We start from the raw sequence: 14,642 nt of genomic DNA, 5'->3' as shown, positions 1-14,642 counted from the left end.
GTCTACCACATGGGAGTGTCCAGTACTTTAACCACCATGCCAACTGCTGGTCCTTCCAGTTTGCTTTTTATCTTGTCTTTCACACCTAGAAACCCAAATTATTTCTGCTATTTGAACACCCTGCTCTCCTCAGATCATAACTTGTGCATGACCCTCTGAAGCAACTAAGGCCTTCTGAAACCCCTCGCACTTTTCAGTAGCTCTCAGCTAAAGCACACTGCTGAACAAATCCAGGGAGCATACAACCCTTCCTGGGGACTTTGCATTTGTAAAGAGGTCAGCAAGTTAACCAAAATGCATTGCTAAGTGATAGAATTTCAACTGGCCTGAGAAAGCAGCGTGCAGAATTTCATGCCTTTGGAGGAAGAAACTTCTAATGGCAGCAAATGGTCTACTCAAGTGATAGAAAAGGTAGTACAGAAGAAGCGAGGTCTCTGGTGCTTGAGCTTGCCCAGCGTTGGCACCTGTGCTTTTTGCCTACAGTTGTGAATATTCCCTGAAGTCCCGTATTAGGTTGCTAATATTTGCTTTACACATTCACTGTTTCTCAGACACAACTACAATGAAAACAGAGACACCAAGCAGTGAACTTCAGATATCTGGTCTGGAGCAGAAGGTATAATAAGAGTCCTATGCTTTCCACTAAGCTGTTAACTTTTTCTTTTTAAAGAATTGTATATTTATTATATTTCCAATTTTGCTTATCTTCATTATTTTTTTTTCAAATTTTGCTTCAGGGCATGTGTGCTCGTCAGAGACAGAAAGAGAAAGAGAGACAGAGAGAAAGCCACCAGGTCCAGGCTGGAACTGCATTCACCCACGTGAGAGTCTAGTGTTTTCACTACCACGCCACCTGCTGGCCATGACCCATTAACTTTTCTTTTTTTGTAGAGGTTTCTTTGTCTTAGGACACCTGCACTCTCTAAAAAGAGAGACAGAGACAGGAGAGGGAAAGTGAGAAATCACCCCCAGGGGAGATGGCCACACTGGAATCCTTACTCCTCCATTCTCCTCCCGGGATCTTGGGAGCACATGCACATACGCCCAGAGTAAGTTTCAAGTCACTGAGTCTGGGACTCAAACTCAGGCATGTGGGAGTCCGGCGATGTTCCCCCTATGCTATCTGCTGGCCCCCAAGCCATTACATTTTACTTTAACCAGAGAGTAAACTATGCCATTTAAAATGCCAAGTGAATCTCTTTAAAGAAGGAAGTAAAATCATTACAAACAAGAACTCTAATACTGATTAGCAAAGAATCTTGAATGTAAAGTCATTCTTCCTGGAGATCAATATAAAGATTCCTCAGAGATCTATAAATCTATATGATCCAGCAATCAACTCCTGGGTATCTACCCAGAGGATAGGAAAATCCTCAGTCAGAAAACTGCTTCACATCTACGCTTATTGTGGCATTATTACTAAGACATGGAACCAACCCAAATGGTCACAAACAGATGAACGGATTGAAAACGCGTGCACACGTACCCTATGGAATACCACTCAGCCATAAAAAACAAAGACCCTGGCATCTGATAGAAAGTGGATGAATATGGAAGATTTACTGCTGAGTGAAGGAAGCCAGGCTATGAAAGAGAGACATCGTGTCTTCATTTAACATATACTGACTGTCTGGTCTCTGTGGCAGAAATGGAAAGATGAGAGGATATAGAAGCACAGAAAACGGTTATAGATACCGGAGACAGTGTGGGGAGAGGGTGGGAGATGCTGGAGAGTGAGAGGAAAGGAATCAAGGATAAAAATAGAGAGGCAAGACATTTAAGGGACACAGAAATAAAGGAGTGTCTGATGATGATACTGTGTATGATATCTTTAACTGGACTGGTTGAGTGATTCATATAGGATAAACCACTTTACAAGCTGTAGTGATGTACAATGAATGAATATATACAATAAATTAAATTTTTTCGAAAAGTTATTCTCCTGTCTTCTATAAGTCACCTCCCCCTTTTTTCTCTTTTATTCATGATTGAATGCATATCCATATGCATACACTGTAGAGAGAGAGAAAGAGAGAGAGCGAGAGAGCGAGAGAGCTCCTCCACAGACTCAGGTCATACCCTGATATCTTCCTCCAGCCTGTCAGATTTTGAGCAGTCGCCATGTGCCTAGCATGTTTCAGGCTGACTTGGCTGAGGATTCGAACCATGATCACCATGTGGAATCTGCCTTTTTCTTTTTTTTTTCTTTTCTTTTTTGAGAGGTTTTTGCTATAGGGCGCGTGCACTCACCAGACAGACAGAGAGAGACATAGAGACAGAAAATGAGAAATCACCCCCCGGGGGGATGGTCACGCTGCAATCCCTTCTCCTCCATTCTCCTCTCGGGATCTTGGGCATGCACACACACGTGCCTGGCATGAGTTTAAGCCACCAGGTCTGGGACGTGAACTGCGGTCGACTACATAGGAGTCCAGTGACATAGCCATTACGCTAACTGCTGGTCCCAGTAAGTCACTTTTATTTAGAATCATTTTATTTAACTTAATTTATTCATTTTACTTTGACCAGAGAGGGACAGAATGAGAGCAAGGAGAGAGAGAGAGAGGGAAAGTGAGAAAGCGAGCTGCCAGGTCCAGGCCTTGAACCGTGGTTGACCACGTGGGAGTCTGGTGCCCTTAACCATCATGCCAATTGCTGGCCTCGGTAAGTCACTTTTTAATATAAAAGATTGGTAAAGTGGCAGACAAAGATCAAGATATAATCTGAAGAGATATTTTGCTTTCTTTTACAGTACTAATTGGAAAATTTTATGTAAAAATTTGGATTCCCAGTTTCTTTTGAAAAAAGTGAGAAAAATAAGTGTTATTGGACTTGCATTTTTAAAAACAAATTTATCTATTTATTTATTTCTTGTGTTTTTCTTTCTTTCTCTCTCTCTCTCTCTTTTTCTTTGACAGAGTTTCTTTGTTATAGGGTACATGTGCTCACCAGAGAGATAAAAAGAGAGAGAGAGAAAGCAAGAAATCACCCCCAACAGGATGGCCACACCAAAATCCTCTCTCCTGCATTCCCCTCTTGGGATTTTGGGCATACATACACACATGTGCCTGGTGTGAATGTCAGTCTGCTGGGTCTGGGACTTGAACCGTGGTCAACCATGTGGGAGTCCAGCACCTTAACCACCATGCCACATGCTGGCCCCTGGCCTTGCATTTTTGCATTTTTTACAACAGAGCTGGGTAGAACTGTTGTTGTCCCTTGAGCTGGAGCATGTGCTGTCTTGGTGACCACTGTCCACACCACTTTCTCTTGTGGTACCCTGACCTAGACCACACGCCTATTATCTGTGTCTGGAAGGCACTAAGTTTGCAACCTGTGAGTTACGCATTCACTTACCGATTTTATCTGCGAAGTGGGCAGAGGGATGTGTGTAGACCACACTAGAAAAGCAGTTTCTAAATTTTGTTGATTATGAAAATAATTTAGCATATAAAAATACAAAGCATTAGGCTCTATTCATGTGAATTTTGCGTCATTGGATTAGGGATGAGTGTCTTTTTTTTTTTTTTTTTTTTTTTAAGTGCTCCAGCTTATTTCAGCAATAAAATGGGATTAGCTCCTGACTCAAATGATCTCTCAAATTCTAGCTCTCAAATTCTATCAAGCTGACTAACCCTAGAATTGGAGTTTGATAATTCTTTTTCAGGTCAATGAACCTCAATGCATTTCAGGCTCTGGTGTAATTATTAAATCCAATTAGCCACTGAGTTAAGTTATTTTCTATCGGGCTGAGGCTATCTACCATCACATCCCCCAGCCTGTGATCTGAATAGGAAGAGACAGGGAGAGTGAGTAATACTCATCTCTCACTTCCATGGCAAAAGTGACTGATTCACACAGCGGGTAAATATTCTCACAGTCCAGTCTCACTGTTTTGAGGACAGACATACTAAGAAAGGAGTTGGAGAAGGGGGAATTCTTATCAATGCACCCTAACAGAAAGGGATATTTAGAATATTCAGGATTAGGGCACTTTGATAACAGGGACATTTCTCAGGGGACTCTTTAACTTAAGGGCAGATTTTAGAAACAAATTCAAAAATCCAGAAAGGATTTACATTTGATGCAGTGGAGTCTTTAAACATTTGGCACAAGCGTTTTTGTGTTTCCGACTCAGCCTTCGAGGTATCACAATGTGAGAGACTGCAGGCCTCGGCTCAGATCGCCTAAATCAGAAAACGCTGTTGACTGATGTATCTGGACAAGAGGCTTGGGGAACGGGGCGGTTTCTATGGAGATGGGAATTAGTGAGGAAGTGCTTTCCTTTTGATTATTCTCCATCCTAATGGGGACAATTGCAACCATTTATCTTTTTCTGAAGGAATAAGGGCATCTTTTGGAACAATGGCAAGGACCTCAGTGAGACTGTTCCATGTTAAATATCCTAAAATTCCAACCTCCTGCTTTTCACAATATAAATCATACACTCTTCAATATTGGCCTTTGCCTAGGAGGTTTGTCTTCTAGTTCATCAGAAAACAAAATCAGAAAACCCATATTTATTTAGTTACGTTTTTCAGTTTTTTAAATATTATAACTTATTTTAAAGTTAGGATAGCCCAAATCCAATATAATTTTGGATAATACATAACTCTTTCACCTGTATCTGAGAGGTAAGAGACATGTAGCCAGCATTCCTGTTTTTGTGATGGAAGAACAAAAGTATACATATACATATTTTTGAAGAATTATTTATTTAATTTTATTTATTCATTCATTTATTTTTAATTTGACTAGAGGGAGACAGAGAGACAGAGAGAGAGATGGAAAGCAAAAAAGCAAGCCACCAGGTCCAGGACTCGAACTGTAGTCGACCATGTGGGAGTATCCAGCACCATAACCACTACACCATCTGCTGGTATATACATATTTTAAAAAATTAATTATTTATCTATTTATTTGTTGTGATTTTCTGGCTGCCAGTTCTGGGAGTTCAGAGCCTTAGCCACCACTCTGCCAACTGCCTCCCAAAAGTATCTGTTTTTAATGATTTGTGGAAAACAAATGTGTGAATACAAAAGATACATTTGGACTCTAAATCTAATAACCTTTCCTACTGCATTCCCATGCTTTCTTTTATTCTCTGCTAACATTTCATTGTAACATAGTTGAATGGAATAGAATGTATAAAGCAAAAAGTAAAAGTTATACAAATTTCACCACCTGGCTAGCAACTGTTATCTTTTTATTTTATTATTTTTTTAAATTTGCTAAAGGGAGTGTGTCTTTTTTTTTTTTTTTTTTTTTTTAAGTGCTCCAGCTTATTTCAGCAATAAAATGGGATTAGCTCCTGACTCAAATGATCTCTCAAATTCTAGCTCTCAAATTCTATCAAGCTGACTAACCCTAGAATTGGAGTTTGATAATTCTTTTTCAGGTCAATGAACCTCAATGCATTTCAGGCTCTGGTGTAATTATTAAATCCAATTAGCCACTGAGTTAAGTTATTTTCTATCGGGCTGAGGCTATCTACCATCACATCCCCCAGCCTGTGATCTGAATAGGAAGAGACAGGGAGAGTGAGTAATACTCATCTCTCACTTCCATGGCAAAAGTGACTGATTCACACAGCGGGTAAATATTCTCACAGTCCAGTCTCACTGTTTTGAGGACAGACATACTAAGAAAGGAGTTGGAGAAGGGGGAATTCTTATCAATGCACCCTAACAGAAAGGGATATTTAGAATATTCAGGATTAGGGCACTTTGATAACAGGGACATTTCTCAGGGGACTCTTTAACTTAAGGGCAGATTTTAGAAACAAATTCAAAAATCCAGAAAGGATTTACATTTGATGCAGTGGAGTCTTTAAACATTTGGCACAAGCGTTTTTGTGTTTCCGACTCAGCCTTCGAGGTATCACAATGTGAGAGACTGCAGGCCTCGGCTCAGATCGCCTAAATCAGAAAACGCTGTTGACTGATGTATCTGGACAAGAGGCTTGGGGAACGGGGCGGTTTCTATGGAGATGGGAATTAGTGAGGAAGTGCTTTCCTTTTGATTATTCTCCATCCTAATGGGGACAATTGCAACCATTTATCTTTTTCTGAAGGAATAAGGGCATCTTTTGGAACAATGGCAAGGACCTCAGTGAGACTGTTCCATGTTAAATATCCTAAAATTCCAACCTCCTGCTTTTCACAATATAAATCATACACTCTTCAATATTGGCCTTTGCCTAGGAGGTTTGTCTTCTAGTTCATCAGAAAACAAAATCAGAAAACCCATATTTATTTAGTTACGTTTTTCAGTTTTTTAAATATTATAACTTATTTTAAAGTTAGGATAGCCCAAATCCAATATAATTTTGGATAATACATAACTCTTTCACCTGTATCTGAGAGGTAAGAGACATGTAGCCAGCATTCCTGTTTTTGTGATGGAAGAACAAAAGTATACATATACATATTTTTGAAGAATTATTTATTTAATTTTATTTATTCATTCATTTATTTTTAATTTGACTAGAGGGAGACAGAGAGACAGAGAGAGAGATGGAAAGCAAAAAAGCAAGCCACCAGGTCCAGGACTCGAACTGTAGTCGACCATGTGGGAGTATCCAGCACCATAACCACTACACCATCTGCTGGTATATACATATTTTAAAAAATTAATTATTTATCTATTTATTTGTTGTGATTTTCTGGCTGCCAGTTCTGGGAGTTCAGAGCCTTAGCCACCACTCTGCCAACTGCCTCCCAAAAGTATCTGTTTTTAATGATTTGTGGAAAACAAATGTGTGAATACAAAAGATACATTTGGACTCTAAATCTAATAACCTTTCCTACTGCATTCCCATGCTTTCTTTTATTCTCTGCTAACATTTCATTGTAACATAGTTGAATGGAATAGAATGTATAAAGCAAAAAGTAAAAGTTATACAAATTTCACCACCTGGCTAGCAACTGTTATCTTTTTATTTTATTATTTTTTTAAATTTGCTAAAGGGAGTGTGTGCTAGTCAGAGAGAGAGAGAGAGAGAGAGAGAGAAGGAGAAAGAGAAAGAGTGAAAGCACCCCCATAGGGCATGGTCACACAGCAATCCCAACTCCTTCTCTCTCTTTGGGATTTTGGGATGCAGGACTTGAACCACGTAGTCGGCCATGTGGGATACAGCTGCCTCAATCACCACGCAACTGGCTGGCAGCTATTATCTTCTTCATTGATCTCTTTTCAGGCATTTTCCTAATGGGTGCACACACACCCCATTTGTTACATTTTATAAGAATGACCTCTTGGGGGGTGTCAGCAGGTGGTATAATGGTTAGGGCTCTGGATTCCCATGTAGTTGACCACAGTTAGAGTCCCAAACCTGGAGGTTTGAAACTCACACTGGGTTCATGTGTGTGCATGCCTCAAATCCTGAGAGGGGAATGGTGTGGCTATCTCCTTGGGGATAATTTTCACTTTTCCTCTTTGTTTTTCTGGCACCCTATAGCAAAAATTTCTGAAAAAGATAAAAACAGAGAAAGAATGACCTCCTTGGACTGACTTTATTATCTGGTGGTTAAGGCAGCTGAATCCCACATGGCTGATCCTGTGGTTTGAGTCCCAGGCATAGTGGCTTGGGAAACATGCCAAGTATGTTTGCATGCGTGCCCAAAATTCCAAAAGGAGGGAAAAATGAAGAGATTATGGTGTAGCCACGCCCACAGGGGGGTGCCTTTTCATTCTCTCTGGAAAAATTTTAAAAAAAAAGGAAAGAAAAAGAAGGAACACATGCTCAATATAAGCCTTTCCTGTCACTGTCTTAAAGTTGATAATAAATTTTTTTTTTGAGGGATCAACAGCTTGTGTAATGTTTATGTTGCTTGACTCCCACGTAGTGGACTGTGGTTCAAGTCCTGGACCCAGTGGTTTAAAACATGCCAGGTGCGTATGTGTGTGTGTCCAAAATCCCAAGAAGAGAATGGAGGAGAAAGGATTGCAGTGGGGCCCTCTGCTCGGAGAGTGATTTCTCGCTTTCTGTCTCTCTCTGTCTCTCTGACAAGTGCAAATGCACTATAGCAAAAAAAAGAGAAAGAAAAAAAAAAACGAAGAGAAAAGAATGTTTTTTTTTTAAATTGTGTTATTTATTTATTTCTTGCCAGATTGTGTGTGCTCGTCAGACAGAGACAGAGATAGAGAAAGAGAGCAGAGAATGCACCCCCCTCCAGTGGGGAATGGTCATGCTGCAATCCTTTCTCCTCTACCTTTCCCTCCCTTTGGCATTTTGGGCACACCCACACATGTCCCCAAAGTGTTTTTCAAGCCACCAGAACCAGGACTCAAACTGCAGGGTTGGCCACGTGGAATCTGACTGCCCTAACAACTAAACCACAGAGCTGGCCCCAAACTGTGTGTGTGTGTGTGTGTGTGTGTGTGTGTGTGTGTGTGTACGTGTATTTTAATGTGAAATTTAATGGAGCACACTTATAAGAAGAGAAGCTTGATGTGAGCAATGTGAGTGCCCATGGTTCCTTGCTACATCATCCATGGTAGCCTTCACGTATTGTCCCAGGAGCACCCGAATTCTGGAGGGCCCACAGCACATGGGCATTCAGCAAGACTGAAAGTGAACACAGATTGAACCCGTTAGTTACATTTATGACTAAATGGGTGATGATCGCTCAGAGAGGCTATCCTTTCCACTCAAATCAGGATTTGCTTCAAGGTGAGAAGGCAATTTTTTAAAAGAGTTCTTTCATTTATTTTTTCTGAGAGAAGGGGAGAGAGAGAGACCCCTAACAGGGACCCCATGCTGCAGTCCACCCCAGTTCCAGCCAGCTTAGATCATGTAGACCAGTTTACACAAGGAGGCCCTGGGATTGGAACCTAGGACCAACCTCTGTGGGTCAGCCTACCAGAGAGTTGCAGTCCTGCTGTGCCCCTGACTGGACCTGCAGTGATGTTTTAAGAACTGCAAATTCCCAAGGTGACCCGTCAAATCTCTTCTTACTTATGTTACTTTCCTAATTTGGCTATTTCAGTTATTCTGACGTTTTCTTTCATATAGAAGGGGAGGGGAAGTTAGGGCAACTCATAGGACCTTTCTTTGTAGATTTAAAAAATAATAATTTATTTAATTTTATTTTTTTATTATAATTGTTATTTTTAAAATTTGGTATAGAACATATGTGGTCACCAGAGAGAGACAGAGAGGGAAAGTGAGAAAGCAAGCCTCAAGGCCCAGGACTTGAACCATGGTCAGCCATGTGGGAGTCCAGTGCTTTAACCACCACACCACCTGCTGTTCCCTCTTATATTTGCTTTTAAAATGGGCATTGTGGGGGCCAGCAGATGGCATAGTAGTTACTTCACTGAATTCCTAACTAACTTACCACAGTTCGAGTCTCAGACCTGGTAGCTTGAAAATCATGCCGGGAGCGTGTGTGTGTGTGTGTGTGTGTGTGTGTGTGTATGTGTGTGTCTAAGATCCCAAGAGGAGAATGGAGAAGGGATTGTGGCGTGATCATACTCCATGGGGAGTCATTTCTCACTTTCCCTCTTTCTGTCTGTCTCTCCGGCAGGTGCATGCATACTATAGCAAAAAATATTTCTTAAAAAGAACAAAAGAAAAAAAAGAAAGGAAGAAAGTATACAAACAAAAAGGGAAAAGAGATGAAGATTAGGGGCCAGATGATGGCACAGTGGTAAAACATGATGCTCTGTGAGGCAATCCCAGGAATGGAAAGGTTCCTGGTTCAAGTTGGGAGATCTTGAATTTGGGCACATATTTCCCCTCGATCTGTGTCTGGCTGAAGCTGGGGGTAGAGTGCATTGTAGGAACCCTATGGAGGGTGTTGGATCTCTTTCTCTCTGTCTTTCTTACTCATAAAAATCCAAAGAAACCCCAAAACTCATAGACACACAGACACTCAAAACAAAAAAAAATAAAAAACTACTAACAAAGGGACCAACAGATGGCATAATGGTTACGTCACTGGACTCCCATAGTGGACTGTGGTTCAAGTCATGGTCCCGGTGTCTTGAAACTCATGCCAGATGCATGCACGTGTGGGCCCAAAATTCCAAGAGGAGAAAGAGAGAAGGGATAGTAGCGTGACAATTCCCCCTGGGGAGTGATTTCTCACTTTCTGCTTCTCTCTGTCTCTCTCTGTGTCTCCAGCAAGCACACTTGCCTTGTAGCAAAAATCTCTCTCTAAAAAAAAATAAATAACAAAAGTAGAAATGAAGACCCAGTGATTCAGAGAAAACTCTTTTTATGCTTAGGTTCCATGAAGCAGGACAGTTATGTAGAACTGTGAGTGGATAAATGGTCTGACCTAATAGTGATAGACTGAGGGGAAACCCAGCAAGTCCTGTCCAGACAGTTTCTGGCCTTTCTGTGTAGCATTCCTTCTCTCTGGGATAAGGCAGGATCTCTCTGGAATGAGGGTCTTGAAAGAATAAAGGAGAGAGAGGAGAGTGACCTTTCTAGTTTTATGGCTTGTTTTGGGAACAGGAGTCCTAGTTTCTATGACTCACTATGGGGAACAGGAATTCTGGTCTCCATGACTCACTTGGGCAGAGAAAGAGGGGCGGTGACGAGAGGACAGGAGGTCAGAGAGAACTTGCTTCTGAGGTCTTGCCAATGTCCTTCAGTTACAAGGACTTGGCATGCCAAGGTGCTATGCTTTGAAGTTCTGAATCCTGACAAACACAAATCAAAAAACACCAGTACTTGTGAAGAGGGAGCATGTGGAGAAAGGGAAAAAACTTTATACTTTAGTACCACTTTCCCCCTGTGTTTAATCAAGGGAACCCACATATTTTGCATCAACCCCACAAATTATCTAGCCAACCTGGCCAACATACGATCAAATCTGCTCCTAGCCTTATATGGTGTAGCAGTCTCTCTCCCTTCTGGGAGGACTCCAGTGTCACTGCGCGCCATTGTACTTCAGTTGCTTATGGTTTACTTTAAGGAGAATTTACCATTCCCTCCACCCAAAGAAGGCTGGAAGTCTAGGAGCTGTGAAGAATAGAGAAGTGTACTTATACAACTGCTCTTCTAATACAAGAATGTATGTGTGTGTGTATAATCTGAATACACACACACACGTGCACACACACACATATGATCTAAATTTGAATTCTTTAATTTATCCATGTATTGATATCCTGCATCCTGTCAGAATTTTGGGCACACATGCACATATACTGGGTACATTTAATAAGCTGTCAGGGGCCAGAATTTGAACTACAGTTGGGCATGTAAGATCCAGCTCCCTTAACTACTAGGCTAAAGAGCTGACCTCAGATTTTATATATTTTTATATATATGTTTTATGCACACACACATATATGTAAATTATTTAATTTTTTATCATTATTTTATAATTTGATCAAAGAGAGACAGATAGAGAGAAGGAAGGTGAAGATGTAAGATCCAGGTCTAGGACTTGAACTATGGTCAGCCATGTGAGTCTAGCGCCTTAACCACCAAACCACCTGCCAGGCCCACAGATAATATTTTTAAAGATGATTGTAGGATATATCATACCATTCCCAGTGTATTACAAACTCCACATTAACATAATTTTTGTACTCCCAGAAAGTAGCAGAATGTCAACTCTTCAGCAGATGTTCCGTAAATATTCCTGAATTAATTCCAAAGTTTGCAAATTTTGTATATTTAAGGTTCCTCTTCTCATATATACATGCATTCAAGTGAAATCAAGTGAAATGTTATCCCCTTTCAGATTGTTTGGTTTGAGTACTATCTTTTCTGTGAGGCCTTAGTTCTCACTTTGCATCTGGGAATCGCTCCATTATTTCCTGGTCAGCACTGTAAAGTTCCATGGCTCACATCATCATCCTTTGTGGCTATGAAAATGCAGTTCTTGGAGGAACATTTTTAAAGATGAAAGCTTGTTGGTGAAATAGAATTATTTGGAGATTTGCAATGAGCCTGGAAATCCCCGGAACACGTGGAAAGGCAGAGGTATGCACAGAGCCCCAGGAATGTGTCTCAGCGAGGGCTCAGGGTTGCACGCAGCGGGTGACCTTGCCCCCTGCTGACTTCCTAGTTTGCAAGGCCTGGCCTGCAGGCAGCTGTGCAGAACTCCCAACTGCTTGATCTGGGCTTGGGCCCCGGTTCAATAGAATCAGAACAAGTGAAGATGAGGACAGTGGGCCTGCTTGCCTGGGGAAAGCTGGTAAGGGTCTGACGTGAGGGAGATTGGTGGGAAGTGAGGGGGCCTCTGGTACAAAATGATGATCCTTTCTGTAAAAGAATAAACCTGAATAACTTCCAAACTGCTGAGACAATATTAAAACATCTCTTCATTGAAATTCTTTAGACTGCTTGTTCCTGCATGTATTTTCAGAACCTCCTTAAAGAGATAGAAGTTTTATTAATTACCAAAAACTTCTGTAAGCACAGGGACATGGGCGTGCTCTGCCCTCGATCAGTAATATCTGAAGTTTTTGACATTACGTAATCAGATCAAGTGGAGCTGGCTTCATGGAAATGAAAGAGAAGAGGATTATATTTAGCTTATGTTCAAACTAGTCTTAGTGAGCATCATAGACACAGATATTAATTTTTTAAATGAAAAGTAGACTGTTTACCATGCACAAAGGGTCATTTGTGCTACCCAAATCTATGCTAATCTCCATTCCAAATCCCTTAGCAACTGTTACTTGGTTAGAAAGGTTCAATTTTCATGAAAAAAAAAAAAACTTTCTGAATGTGTTGTAGTGAAATTTGGTTTGGGGTTATTAAGTTATTAAGAATATAAAATGTTACAGAAGGAAATAAGATGATTGTTTAGAATGAGTTTTTATGATTCTCTAAATGCAGAAAAGTCTTCCTAAGCCCGCGTCACAAAGGCGATGGTTTCATTCTTACATTGTGATAAGGATAGTAAATAACAGAAGTAAAAAAATATCACAATAATTTACAAGCTGGAGATAAAAAAAGGCATTACATATAGCTTGTTTGCTTTCTTTCTTTCTTTCTTTCTTTCTTTCTTTCTTTCTTTCTTTCTTTCTTTCTTTCTTTCTTTTTGGTTTTTGCCACAGGGCGTGTGCACTTGCCAGAAACAGAGAGAAGAAAATGAGAAATCACTGCCCAGGAGAATGGCCACACTGCAGTCCCTTCTCCTCCACTCTCCTTTTGGGATTTTGAGCAAACACACATGCATGCCCATGTGCCCGGCATGACTTTTAAGCCACCAGGTCTGAGGCTTGAATTGTGGTCAGATATGTAGGAGTCCAACACTTTAACCACTATGCCACCTTCTGGCCCCTATATATTGGGCCGTCGGAAAAGTCATGATGCATTTTTGCATAGAAAAATGTAGAAAAAGATGTCATGGCTTTTCTGACAACCTAATAGTTTAAGTAGACATTCATTCATTTATCCACTCATTTAATAAAGTATATGAGTATCTACTATGTACTCAAGTCTAGGCATATACAGAATCCATCTAGTGCCTGGTCTAATGGAGTTTATAATCTAGTTAGAATGAGGATTTTCATACTTGAAATGTAAAAAAAAATAGTAAATGCTATCATGAAATTATGAAAAGCTTTCTTCATACATTAAAAAGCCAAGTGTAATCCCTGTATTTGGTAGCATGTTCCAAACAAATATTTCTTAAATATATGAATTACTGAATAAGGAAATTAGGCAAATATGAAATGCTTCTCACCTCGTTCTTTTATTTTTAAAGAATTATTTCTTGGGAACCAGCAGTTAGCGTAATGGCTATGTCGCTGGACTCCCACGTAGTCGACCGTGGTTCGTGTCCTGGACCCGGTGGCTTAAAACTCACGCCGGGCACGTGTGCGTGCGTGCCCAAGATCCCGGGAGGAGAATGGAGGAGAAGGGATTGCGGCGTGACCATCCCCCCTGGGGGGTGATTTCTCACTTTCTGTCTCTATGTCTTTCTCTGTCTGTCTGGCGAGCGCACGCGCCCTATAGTGAAAACCTCTCAAAAAAAAAAAAATTAAAAAAAAAAAAGAATTATTTCTTTAATTTTGTTTATTCATTTATTTACTTTAGTTTGACCAGAGAGAGATACATAGAGAGAGAAGAGAAATGAGAAAGCAAGCTACCAGGTCCAACACTCAAACCGTAGTGGGCCATGTGGGAGTGTCCAGAGCCTTAACCACCACACCACCTGCTGGCCCCCATTCACCTCCTTTTTAAAAATTTTATTTTATATTTTTATACTTTTTGCCATAGGGTGCCTGTGCTCATGGGAGAGACAGGGAGAGGGAAAGCGAGAAATCACCCTCCAGGGAGAATGGCCACACTCTAATCCTTTCTCCTCCATTCTCCTTTTGGGATTTGGGCTATGCATGCACATGCGCCTGGTGTGAATTTCAAGCCACCAGATCCAGGACTCAAACATATTAATTGGTGTACTGCCCAAAAAAAAAAAAAAAAAAAAAAAAAAAGGCATCATGATCTAGGCTTCAATTTTTTTTTTTTTTCTTTTTTGGAGAGGTTTTTGCTACAGGGCATGTGCACTCACCAGACAGACAGAGACAGAAAGCTAGAAATCACCCACCAGGGGGATGGCCACGCCACAATCCTCCAGTCTCCTCTAAGGATCTTGGGCATGCATGCACATGCACTCGGCGTGAGTTTAAGTCACCAAGTCTGGAACTTGAACTGTGGTCGACTC

Source organism: Tupaia chinensis, unplaced genomic scaffold, assembly GCF_000334495.1.
Source record: "Tupaia chinensis unplaced genomic scaffold, TupChi_1.0 Scaffold143868_1, whole genome shotgun sequence".
In the NCBI taxonomy this organism is placed as follows: domain Eukaryota; kingdom Metazoa; phylum Chordata; class Mammalia; order Scandentia; family Tupaiidae; genus Tupaia; species Tupaia belangeri.
The sequence above is the reverse complement of the archived record's forward strand: the minus strand, read 5'-3'. Positions refer to the sequence as shown.